This window comes from Cygnus atratus, chromosome 15, assembly GCF_013377495.2.
Source record: "Cygnus atratus isolate AKBS03 ecotype Queensland, Australia chromosome 15, CAtr_DNAZoo_HiC_assembly, whole genome shotgun sequence".
Lineage (NCBI taxonomy): Eukaryota > Metazoa > Chordata > Aves > Anseriformes > Anatidae > Cygnus > Cygnus atratus.
The window spans coordinates 17917474-17931412 of record NC_066376.1 but is presented as its reverse complement, the minus strand read 5'-3'; positions in this window follow the sequence as shown (position 1 = coordinate 17931412).

Below are 13939 nucleotides of genomic sequence, written 5' to 3'. Positions count from 1 at the left end.
TTTTTTTTAATGACACATAGCAAAATGCTGGATCTGAACATCACTGAAACATGTAGTATCCCAACCGTGCGACCTGAACCATTCTTCTAAGTCCTTCCTAAGTCTTCTAAGTCTATTTCTGTATTTTACCCTAAAACCACTTATATAAATGGTGGTTGCCACATAGAAGGATGTGAAATACCCAGAAAAAAATATCTTTCTATGGAAAAGCATCTTCATAGATTTTGCTTTTAAATCAACTGGAAATGCAGACCACATTCCCTTTAACACATTTAGTATGCCTGAGCTGATTTATGGTTTCACTTCAACACAGTGAAAAGCTAGTGCTAATGACAGGAAATAATATGAAACTCCAGAGATTTTGGCCAAGATTCATGTGGAAACTGGAGTATTAATAACTACGAGGTGTGAGAAACCAGTGCAGAAACAAAGGATGCTAACCTTCAGGAGGTTCAGCAGGATCCATGCTAACCTTTTGATGCAACGTTATTTACCAAAACTAAAAATTTTTGCTGTACTCATAAATCAAAAGTTCCCAATTCTAAAGGTAATGCAAATGCGAGGAACAAGCAAGGTCTCCACTCTGAGTAAGTGCTAGTGATTAAACATTGGAGACTATAAATAAAAATGGTGCTGCCTGTCCCAGAGGAGGTTCTCTCTGAAACATTTAGACTTTGTTAGATTAACACATTCTTTAATAAACAAACATGATGATCTTCCAGATATGACTCGTAATTCCTTCACAGTCATTCTTTAGGAATACTCCTGTTGTTTTAGGCACAGGGAGCATAACGAATCGACCTTAAGCCGCACATTTAATTCATCATTTCAAATAAGTTCCTTTGCTGCATCAGGAGTTGCCTTTCTAATCAGCATGTATTCTGCAACAGGGCAAAGTATAGTACAGCCCCTTGTACAGGTCAGTGGCTGGGTTGGCAGTGGGAACATTATACAAAAATGAGTGTGTTAATGCAATATGAGGAACTTGCCTTATAAAATATCATGTTGCTAGAGAACTAGAAAATTATTTTTACATTATTCCAGTTCTTAGGACTGAATAAAGAGGAACTCTGACATGTTATTCTGAGGACACATCTCAGGTACTTGCTTTGAGCTGCAGCACATGATGAAATGGCCAGCTTAGTCAAGAAACCATCTAGGACAACTATAACTTCTCCTTAAAGCTTGCATTCCAGGGTAATACTTGTAGTCATTATTTCACATTATGCACAACAACATACTCAATGTTTCAGTTATACAAGTAAATATTTTCACTGAATATGTACACTCTTCATACATGCCTATTAAAAATATAACTCTTACTCCCAACCCCAAGCATGGATTTTCCTCTGTAGCATAAGGTTTATCCTTAGCAACTGCTATAGAGAGAATAATGTGAAAACCACACTTTGAGTCTAGCCACTTTAAACACTAACCTAAATTAATCACTAACAGCTAGTGGCAGAAAACTAAGTTACAGTTTACTACTGTTTGGCATTTAAAAAGGGTCTTTTAATACTGAAGTTATCTGCCAAACCTTCACCAACTTGATTAAAACACAATAAACACTTATTCACAAAATGAAATACTTACACATACACAATTCTATCAACACTCCTTAAGTCTTTTGGAAAAATTACAGTATGAAATCTGAAGGATTTACTGGAGAAGTTTCTTTTTTTTTGTGTTGAAGGTCCACATGGACTGCAGCACACTTACCGCTGGAGCAGGGTCTTTTCTATCCCCACCAACAGCAAGAGACAAAATACGGACAGGTAGCTAACATCCGCATTCACTAAAGCTTCTGCCTGAAGAACGTGGAGATGACTGTCAAATGAGATTTTTACTCCACTTGGCATTAGACTTTTGACCTGCTTTGCAACATTGAATATTTTAATCTAGGCAGAATCTGTCATTAGGCCAGCAGAATCTGTCCTGAAGAGCAATGGTCCAGTTAAAATATATAGGATAGTGCCTCTCTGCATTAGATTTGGCTGTAGCCAGTACTATTAATCCTCCTATGTCATAAATACCACAGGAGAGACACGCTAATAAAAAAGACAGCACTGACACCATCAATCATGTCTAATACATAAATACTGCAGCAATCTCTCTTACTTTTTAAAGAAAACATGGCAACACTTTTCTGGAGAGATGGTTTGCATTTATTTCACCACGAAAAATATTCGTACTCTGGAAATAATACTGTCTTCTAAACGACCCCAGGATTTTAAGTATCATTGTATCTGCGTTAGCTCTTTGTGAAATAGCTATGGATGCCTTAGTCGTGTTTCTGCTCTCTGTTCTGCTTGTGGGAGGGCTTGATTTAGTTAGCAGTGCAGTTTGCTCCAAGCTGAAAAATGGATCTTAAAAATTCAGTTCAGCATTATGTCACAGCCATGTAAACCTGGATTAGGTCAATAGCTAAAGAATAACCTATAGTTGGAAAACAAAACAAAACAAATAAAAACAAACAAACAAAAAAATGTATCTCCTACTTAAAATACACTGCAATGAAATTTTCAAACTACTTCTGTGCTGACAGAATAGCCCAATTTATATTGAGACAAAGATTTTGCAAACTGTTACTCTCAGATACAGGCTAGCTGCTCAATACCTGCAGAGCACTGTGGAACACCACTCTTTTTGTGGAATTCAAGGGCACTGGTGGAATTTACAGAGTCCATACATACAGCACATTCCTAAAAAGCTGATAAAGACCAAGATTCAGTTACTTACATGAAGATTTTAAATATTGCCAAAGTAAACTCTGCAAGTTAAAAACTCACCAAAATACACCAGTGTTTTTAAAATAATCTCTGTATTATAGATATTTATAAAACTATGTTCTTCAGTCTATTTCCTATTATGAAGAAATCCCTTTTAATTTTGAGTTAGGGATAGCAGCAAAAAGGGGGCTGGGAATAAAGTGACATAAGATAACTATTCCAAAATATCTAGTGTGTTATGCCAATATATCTCATATGTTCTTACAAACATTTTTGAAAAATATTGTTTGTAAAAGCACAAAGCAACTTCCCTGAACCTTCTTGTCCCCACTCGCACTGAGATCTTTACTCTCTTTTACTCTGGAGTATAAGATGAGCCATTTTCTTGTGTTTTGATAGTTTCCAGTTGCAGCTAATGTCAGTAACGAATTGTGAATTCTCAATATATTTGAAAATACATTTCAAAGATTGAGGTGTGCAAAATTAAAAGACAAATATTATTGGAAAATATGGTTTGTGTTGACAGTATGTAGATAACTGAAAACACATATGGGTATATTACAGTAATGTATGTTGAATCTTGCACCTTTAGATATTGAGTATTGAACCTGAATGCTAAAAGAATACATTAATGTATTATATTTATGTACTAGTAGGTAAGTAAATATTCCTAAATATTATATTATGCCTTCTTTCTTTTGGAAAGAAAGCCAGTTTTCCTTACTTGAGGAACTTCACCACTGATAAACTTAATTTCTCTTTGAAGTTATATACAAAAGTTGTAAACTTTACTGCATTTTTATAGAGTAAGTTCTTGTCAATCTTCTAAAGTTTGTCCTCCAGTTGGTCTTTAGCTGTGAGAATTTCTGCATGCAGATGATCCAGGTCACAGCAAAAATATTTTATTTATTTCAAATAAAACCCACTAAACTATTTTCCCATTTCAGATAATAGAATTCTGTGAATAATATTATTGCTTTGTACTGTACATCTAGTATTTAAAATAGCTTAATCTTATCTAGCACTATTCCTAATTTGTAAATCCATGTTCATTGATTTCCATATCCATGGGTGGTGTTCACTACACATAGTCAAAATCTCACCATAAGTACAGAGATGGCTTTGGATTGCTTTCCAGAATCTGAGTCCTACATTTGTATAACATTGTAGAAGTAGTTTTCATTTACAGTATATGAATGTATTATTCTTCCCTCTGCTTCAAAACCATGCTTCATATTCTGCAAGCAGACTTGTAATCTGCAGTGAACACAACGAAATCGATGGGATTCAATACAGGAATCAGACACCACCTGAATACAGTACCTTGCAAGGCTGAGGTCTCTTTTTGCTCAGCAGAAAATAAATATGTTTTGCTAGTGTTTCACAATATTTTGGGATTAAAAGATCTAATTTTTGTCATAATCCTTGTTTCACTTATTGCTTTTTTATGTATAAAATATTCTAGAAGCTATGTTGAAACTTGAGATAATTTATGTCCATACAAATGTCAGGATTATGTATGTGAGTTTTACATACCTACATCGGGTATAACTTTGATAAGAAAAAGAAATGTGTATCAAATATTTTTGTAATAAAAACTGTATAGATTTTTGAAAGAATACTTAAACTTCACAAATGTTATAGGGCCCACTTGTCTCTGGGGCATGTCCTCTCTTAATTTCAGGAATAAATGCTAATAACTAAGGCTTCTTTAGCCAATAATAGCAAAGATATAACTGACAGCACAAAGACAATTGCCTTTTTTCCTAAAAGAAGCCCTGTTTTCCTCACATTTAGTACAATGGTATTATTCCTAGCATGAAGAAATCAGCAATGGACCAAAATATAAATACGGGCTACAAATATAAGAGTATTTCCATCAATTACAGATCTAAGATTGAAACTAAAAATGTTTTTTGTTTTCTTACAACTGTTGCTTTTACAGTCTATTATATTTACACATTTTCCTGTATACCCAGTGAAATTTCCTTGCGGTTTTTAACTTCAGCTATTTCTTTACATTTTATAGCATAGGTAGCTAAACCACTCATTTCCTCCTGAAAACAGTAAGAAAGTGTTAGGGATCAGCAGAGATGCATTTTCTTTATGTGTCTCTCACCACAATTTAACTGTGCTAACACATCATAGACTTTTCCAAAGAAAACAGAAAGTGTTAGGCATTCTCAAAGGGTAGGTGACTGGATAGATTCTGGTGTACGGACTCAAATCTTTTACAATATGTGGCATAAAGAAAAAAATGGTAACCAAACTGGAACATGCTGGTCCCCACCTGCAAATACTGCATAGTTTGTACTACCTCAGCATTTGTTTTTCTTCCATCCTAGATGAATGCCATGACTGGTTCTGCAAGTCAGCCCACAAACACTGGTAGGGCTGGGCGAGGGAGCGACCCACTGCCTGCTTGTGCGTTGTTAAGCTTTTCGTATTCTCAATCATGCTTGTATGTCAAGCACATGAGAAAACTAAGTTTAACCCAGTATAAGAATGAAGTAAAGGTAGCAAAAGTGAAATTGCAAATAATGGATGCTTTTTAGTGTAACATTTTAAGTGCCTTTTCCTATATATTGCAATAGCAACTAACAAAAGGTGGACCGAAAGCAACAACATTAGGCAGCTATAGATGGGAAGCTGTCAATGATAAATGTTAATTGAGAATGAGAATCAGGGTAGTCATAATTACAAGTTCAGTTGGAGAACATACATTAAAATTTTTAATTTGAAATTTTAAAAATGTACATTTTAATGTACATTAAAAAACAAGATTCAAAGATCTACCAAGTTTCAATTTATACATGAAGTGATAACTGCATAGAAAGAAGGACAAGTTTAATGACAGGAACATTCATGTTAAACTTGTTATTTAAATTGTTAGATTCCAGGCAGCATTTAGCTAAGAACATTTTACAGCTTTGGGTTCTCATTTTTACAATATCCCACAATAGAATATAGAAGGCTGTATAGAGGTAGTATAATAATAGGCCTTTTATGTTTATATATAAAAGATTTTTTTTCCATTTGTAAAATGTAGTAGTTAATACTTGGCAAACCTGATAACAAAACTCTGGATATGTCCAAGATACAAATGGGAGCTAGGCAGGTTAGTCATCATGATATCATCATGACATCCAGTAGTAGTTTGGGATCTAATTGTCCTTTCTGCTTTTAGAAGTCTTCCATTTGAAAACATAAAAATAATGCATAAGGAATAAAAGTGTTCATTGCAAACACAGAAGAGCAAGAAATCTTTTGTTAATCTACACACTCACTCACACTTGTGTGTGTTTGTGTGTGTGTGTGGTTATAATGACAAGAAATGAGAATCCCTGCCTGCTTATAAAGGTGGCAATATTTGTAAAACCAACTAAAGAACAGCTCTGCTGGGCAAGGACTGCTATATGCTGCTTCCACTTAAAACAGTAATCTTATAACTTCAGATTTGTATTGCAGAAAGCTATTGCTGTCCTGACAAAGCATTTTTCCATCCTTCTTTCACTAAGGGGGCAAGAGGAGACGCAAGGACGTGTCTCTGAAGGTCTGCTTCCACTTCTTGCCAAGGGTTGATGCACTGATGAGATTTAAGAAAAATGCTGAAAGATTTAGACTGCAATTCTGAAACCGTTTGAAGTATTTTTGTATAGAAATTGACTTTCTTAATGCTATTTGTCTACTTTTTCTCCAAACATCACAAAAGAGAATTAAAATTTAAATGCACCAATATGTTTTACACAAAATTATAAATTACTCTGTTATTCAAGCAGTTTCTAGCAGCAGTGATGGAATTTGCTTTATGCACTGCAGCAGTTTATACATCTTCATCGTATAATTTGTTTTATTCCCACTGCAACTCAACAGCATTGCAAAGGCGGGTATGAATAAACATGAATTTGAGATGTTGCAACTGAGCACGGGAGTGTAATGATGGTAATTTGTCCCTACAGATCAGCTTCTCTCAAGAAGCTTTAAATGCACCATTTCCTCAACAGAACTCTAACCAAACCACTGTTAGCATGTTATTAAAATGACTACTGTCCCTTACAGCACCATCCCCTCATAACTGATTTGTGCAATACATAAGCCAGTAAAAAAGACTGCCCAGAAAGGAGTTGGCTGTTACCCACCTGTGCAGTTCCCACCAAATTTGCCACTGAAATTTCTCTCAGTACATGCCAGGTATTTTTGCATTGTGAATGCTAAGGAATTGGACTGCAGTTTTTAAAGAAACCAACAGGATCATCAGATTTATATAACAATTACATTTTTGCTTGCTAACGCTCATCTTTCTTCAAAGTCAATGAAGGCAATATAAGACTGGAGTCACACTGAACCAATAATGCTTTACTTTTCTCATGCTTGTGAATGTAGGTTCCCATCAAAAAATGATGATAGGTAGAGTTTTTGTTCATTTTTTTTATTAATCTGTTAAATACAAGAAGATATCCTAAAATAAGGATAAAGAGAGAAGGATAGAGGTGGCAAGGCACCTGAATGTATATCTAAATATAACCCGGGTTGTTTATATCAGTGAGCTCTGCAGAAGGATAAGTATGTGTTAATGTGACTTTGTTGGTTAGGGAGTTAGTTCGCAATGCTCCTGTGCATTGTATCCTTTATTGTTCATATTTCAAAGGCCTTTTTTGCAACATTCTAAACAAATAAATGAAAAGCTAAATTATTATCCAAGTTGTGGAAATGGAGAGACTGAAATACTGAAGCTGACTGATTCTGTCAAGTCAATGGTTATTATTAGAAATGGATTAGATTTCATGTCATCACTCCAAATCTTGCACCCAGTCTTGCAGTGACTACCTAACATACTGTAATACATGTCCATGTGTTCATTTTTAAGTGATTAATACCCAGCGAAAAGCGATTTCCTGAATATCAGGTGACTGACTGGAAATCTCCTCAGGATAGCTCAGACACTGAAGATGAAAGACCTATCATTTCATGTTACAGTTCTCCTTTTTGCTGTTTCTCAGACATGCTCTGATTCATCTCTGTGGAATACTTCCTATACTGCAGTTTACATTTCTATCATGACACTCACAATTTGCCAAAACATCAATTCCCCTTACACTGTCTGAGTATTGCTGGCTCTTAAATCAAATGTATACTGTCTGCTTCCATCCCTGCTCTCTGTCTCAATTATTATTTTTGTGAAGATAAGAAAATCCCATTTTTACCACTGGAGATCCAGGCTGCTTAGGTCACAAGATTCTCTTGGCTTAATCCTTGAGTATGAATCATGAACTTTCCCTAATAAGTACTGGCATTCTTCAGATGATCAAGCTAGCTTACTAAGGCTTCCAGAGCTTTCCACATTAATTATCACCATGTTTAAAGTATCAAAAGCAGTAGCTGATTAAGAATTATTAAGAATATAAACTTTAAACTATATAATACTTTTCCTTTCTTTTCTCTCTTTCTCACTCTTATGTGGGTTGCTACTGTAAATGGCAATAATACAGCTCATTTACTGGAAAAAATATGAAAAATATGATGAAAAAGATAAATCAGACTGAAAAAAAAATCCATGTGAAATACTGGAAACAAAATTATTTACTTTCTACACTGGATGGCTCAAAAATAAACTATAAATGCCCACATAACTCCAGTTAAGAAAAAGCTTTTTTCTCACATTTAATATCAGAAAAATTTGACGTAGCCAGACTGAGTAGTAAGCCTCTACTCTGCAAAGGATTTACAGTCCCTGCAGATCATACACCATTGAGATGTCATAGCAAATGCCATGTAATTAAGTGTTCTGTGAAGAAATAAATAAACTGAAGACCTAAAAGGAAAATGAAAAAAAAAAAATGGGAAAAAAAAATATTTCTTAAAATGTGGAGGTGGAAACAGAATATTCACTCTAGATTAAGAATACAAAAAATTGCTGAGATAAGACTGGACTCTACTAAGCACTTACATCTGGAAACATGAAGATCCTGGGCTATTAAGAAAAGGTTTCATATTCATGCACCAAATTTAGATGCTAAATCTAGTAAAAGTAGAACAAATGTGAACCTATTCAGTCTAGCTACAAATGACATTTTTGTAACTTTTACCAGGATTAGCACATCTAAATAAAGATGGACGCACCCAAATAATAGTCAAAATCCCTTGGAAACTTTTCTGAAGACAGCAAATATTTGTATAATAGCAGTGATTAAGCCTGAAAATAAAAGCAGAAAGCCCTGAAAAGAAATCAGAAGTGAGTCAAAATGACACGTAGTTACTCTTACATTTATCATCAGAAGTGAGTTAAAATGACTAGTGGTTACTCTTGTATTTATGGTTCTGCAAATCATAGTATAAGAATGCAGCCAGGAGGAAGAGAAGAAGCAAAACAGAGCAAATCCAAGAGATTTTTAATATTATTTCCAAAGCTGGCAAATTTGAGAAGAATATTACTGAAAGTGTCCAGTTTAAATACAAAATGCTTTCCTGAGTGCTCTGAAGAATGAGTTCTCAACAAAGACCTAAAAACAGTGAAGTAACATGCTTCTGAGAAGTACAAAAATCCTTTGAAATCAAATTTAGATACTATATTGAGATATTTACAATTTTTTTTCAACTTTCGCAGGCTGGATGTAATAGAAACCTCTGTTTTCAGTGAGTGAACACCATTGTATTTAGACTAGTGTCTAAATACACAACTAGTATAGACTAGTATAGTCTAAATACACAACTAGTATAGACACTATAGATTAGTGTCTATACACAACAACTAATTTCTAACATTTGTAGCAATAGCTAACTCCTGAAAACATTTGCATTCCAAGCAGTTAAGAATGTTAAAGAAAGCCAGAAAGCAATTTAATATTTGCCTTAAAATCAGTACTAGCATAGTTTTCCTGTTTGTTGCTATTTTAAAAAGATGTTAGATCGCAGTAGTACTTTTCCCAAAGAATGCATTCTTCACAGCAGCAACATATCCTGTGGAAGGCCACTCACTGAAGTTTGTAGGAGGCAGTGTCATTTGAATACCCCTATGCAACATGAGTGTGAGTGGAAAAAAAATTCAAAATGTGAAATGAAATATTTCAAATGAAAACCCTCCTGATTTACAAAAGTTACGCAGATCTGGTATGGATGGGTGGAGATCTGTGTCATCCATCTCTTTAAAAAAAAAAAAAAGAGAAAGACTTCATACAGGAGTAGGCTTACTCGCCTTAGTCAAGTATTATTTGATTCATTAGAGAAAAGTTTAAGGCATTTAAATAAGAGCTAGACACAGCTAAGCAACACTTTTGGTGAAAAAATATCATAAAGTCTTACAAACACCTTATGTTATCATGCAAAATTTAAATAAAATTTTAGGCTATTGCTGTGATGACTATTTAGAGTTTAAAGTTTTCCAGGAGCTATTCTACCCAGCTGTTAAGTCTTTTTGTCCAATTAACTCTCAATATACTTTGCCCTATTTTTAAAGAAGTGTACAGGTGTGGAGAAAGCCTGTTTTACAATTCATATTAAAAAAAATAATAATAAAATCTATAATTTTGCATTCACAAGACACAGCATAATATCTTAACCCATTAAAGTGGCCCTAGGTTCTGATTTGCAGAGCTTGAAATGGGACTTTCAATCTGTTATTTCAGCAGTGAGGCAAAATTACATCCTAAGGGAAAAGGCTTAGAAAGACTTGTCTCATTTGGACACTCCTTCCAATCCTATACAAGAACTGTAGAATGAAAAGATGTTTCCAGACACAGTAATGTACCTGATGTGAATTTGTAATGGGAGCCATATCCAGTTACTCTTGCACAATGGCATAAGCAAGTGGAAAAGATGACAGGAAAGAAACTATTACAGCTTCCATATGGCTGTATGAACATAAAAATAATAGTGTACCTGAGTAAAAATACTTTTTATTTATGAAAAGCAAGTTATTGATAAAACCCTTTTCATATAGCACTAAAAACAAAGATAAGAATATAGCAAAAGTGAAACAATTGTGAGTGCAAGTCAGGTATACAAATGATTTTCATAAAAGTTTTATCCATTTTTATTACTCATTTTATTCTTTATGACTCATTCTTGCTCAGACAGCTCCATCATGAACCCAATGCAGATTATTAATTCATTCTTCATTATATTATAAAAGACTAGAAATCTGAATTGTAAAATTTGGAAACTTACACTTTTGTGTTAAGTGAAGATACATATCATGGCTTATATGATCTTTCTCTTCATTCAGCAGTTATTTCTGTTGTTTGGTCATTTTGTTTAGTCTCTTAGAGGAACCAGGGAAGGGGAATAATCCTTCTCTAAAAAATAATGCTCTTAACATATCTGTTTGCCAATAATAAATTCAGCTTAGTATATGCAGTGATTGGTAGAAAAGAACTTTATGGAGTGGGCAAAGGCAACAGCAAAGAAACACCAGGATCAGTCTCAAGTACCAGTGGCAGGTGTTCTCTGTCTCTTTCCCCTACGGGTTTTGTCTTGCCTGATATCCTTGTAGCTTTACATTGTATAGCTAAATCATTTTTTCTCATGCCTATAATACATTATAATATATAAGTTCATCAGTGGTGATTACGGAAGTTTAACACTTAACACTTACCCCTTTAAATTATTTCCTCTCCTTCTGAGCTGTTCATTCACCTACCTTATTTATTATTGGATAATATATACCTATACATAATTCTTAGCAAATCCACCACCTTACAAATTCAAAAAGCAACTGAGTTAATTCCTTCCTTCTTAACAAAGAATGCAGCATGTTATTTTTATGTACTGTTAGGAAAAAAAATGATAGAGGGAATGAACCAGGGGAACAGAAAAACAAAACAGGAAATGAAATCCAAGTTTCTAATGCAGAGATGTAATGCCAAGAAACTGCTCCAGAGAAACTGATTAACTGCCAGCTTTTCTACCTTTTGCCAAGAAAACATTGCTGTGTTCACTGATCCTGTAATTAAACTGAGTATGTTCTGAAACAACTCTTTCTGAATTGTGCCATCTTCTGTGAAGGGGGAGGGAGCTTCATTCATATAATACACCAATAAAGAGATGGTTTTGCTCAAAAAAGTAGATAGAAGGGCAAGCTTGGTTTAATCATGTACATGCATCCTTTAAAGAAAAACAAACAAAAAACACACAACTGGAAAGAGAAATCTTGTTGCCTACAGACCGTTGGTGGGAAGCACAGGGCTATAATTTGCAATTTGCATCCCTGAAATGACTGATGTGGAGGGCAAAAAGTCTTAATGGTTGTTTTTTAATGCCTTATACTATAATATCAGACTGCACTCTTGCTGACTCTGGTTGTTTTCTTTAAACAAAATTTAAAATAATTCCTTAATTCTAGTGTTTTGTAATATTTTCTTGCTAGGATTTTTAATTTGTCATTACAATTACCCATGCTAGTTTTGCTAATATTTGCATTAGCTGTACACCAATAAAACATCGGCTCTGTATTTCTCCTCCCACATTTTATCTTGTTCAGCCCTCAGTCACCAAGATTTAGTATGGGCTGACTATTTCATTCACTTCCACTATAGTCCTCCGGCATTTTCTTGTAAAGCTTTATTTTACTTAGGATTGCTTTTCTCCATTCCCCACACTTTTTGCGTTTCATAGGTTAATGAAGCACTGGCTTTACTTCTTTAACTCATTGTTTGTGATGTGGCTGGCTGTGCTAGGCAGACAGTGGCCCTCTCAGACATGAGGCCTAATAGTCTTTAGGATATCATGAAAAGTCTGGATCACCTAACAAAAGTGCAAGAGAGCCCTTGTTTCCAAGACAGTTTCCAATTTTTGGCAGAGGGAATTTGGAATCCCCATGGAGGACACCTAAGCTTCCCTTTTACTCTCAATAACTCCCTTCTGCACGCACCCTAATTACCTTCCTATCAAACCAATCAAAGTAGAAACATCACTGTCAAGTCTTACAGTCTCTCTGAACTCCATTCAACTCATCCTTACGCTCAGAGCTCACCAAATTCAATCTACACCAACTTCACCAACTGCCCTCACTCTTCTGTAGCAAGCTCTGTAGCACTGGCTCGTCAGGCACTGGGAGCCCCAGCCAGCTGGTTGCCCCCACTGCCCAGCTGCAGCACAAACAAGTATCCAGAGAATGAGGGAATACAAACTAAAAATTCTATTTTTTTCTTCACTGCTGCATCATGTAGCATGGGTTTTGTAGCATTATATTGAGCCAAACACCAAGAAACCTTCTCTTTAGCACATTATTGAGATGTTATTAGCACTCTTGTTTTGCATTTTGCTTTGCTTTCAGCCAAGTGCAAACACTTAGAAAGAAAACAGGTGCCTTTTATTAATCTGTATATGCAATGGTATGACAAGTGCTCTGTTTATTAATGATTCCAGACTTCCACATTTTGTCTGCAAATGGGATTTCATCTACATATTGTTTACATGGAAATTTTTCCAAAGTTAATGCACACAACTTCCATACACATCAGTAATATCCAAAAAGTTTCATAAAAATTAAATGGTGCATTTAAAAAGTCTGAGCTCTTCGTTTTCCATTTCAAAAGGTGGTTCCCATCACCGCACATTTTACAATGCCTGACTTGAGCTATGCTGTTTAAACCATATTGCTATAGACTTTAAGCCATGTTAGCGAATTTTCTTATTAAAGATGCAAGGTTTACAGGAGTAAAAGCTTCCCTAACAAACAGCATTTTTACTGCAATTGCAATTTTTGTAGTTGAGGCAGGTTTTGTTTTTTCTGTATCATTTTTGGGTTTAGCCATTAATTTCTTCAATATTAATTGTATTACCTATAATTTAGAAGCCAGATATTTTATTTGGCACAAAGAGGTCTAAAAAACAGCAGTAAAATGCCTGCCTGAAACAAAGTTCATTCTCTAATGGTTTTGCTGTAATTTGGCAAAATTATCCACTTGGACTATTTCTTCAAAGGAGATGGCGGGGGGGCAGCAAACAGATCCCAGAGTATGGTATTACTGACTCTCAAACTCCACTATTTCCAGTTTTACTTCTCAGGAAAATGGAAGTTATTTACCTATTCAAAAAGCACACAATGTAATTAAGAGTGCAATACTAAATTAATTTTAGACATGGACGCATGATGTCAGAGAGAGAGATCTAGAAAACAAAGATAGCTTCAGAGGAAGAGTAGCATTAATCGTTGCTGATTATCACCCCAGGGACTGACGACTGACCATTAGCAAGGAGGCGCTGAGGAGGCC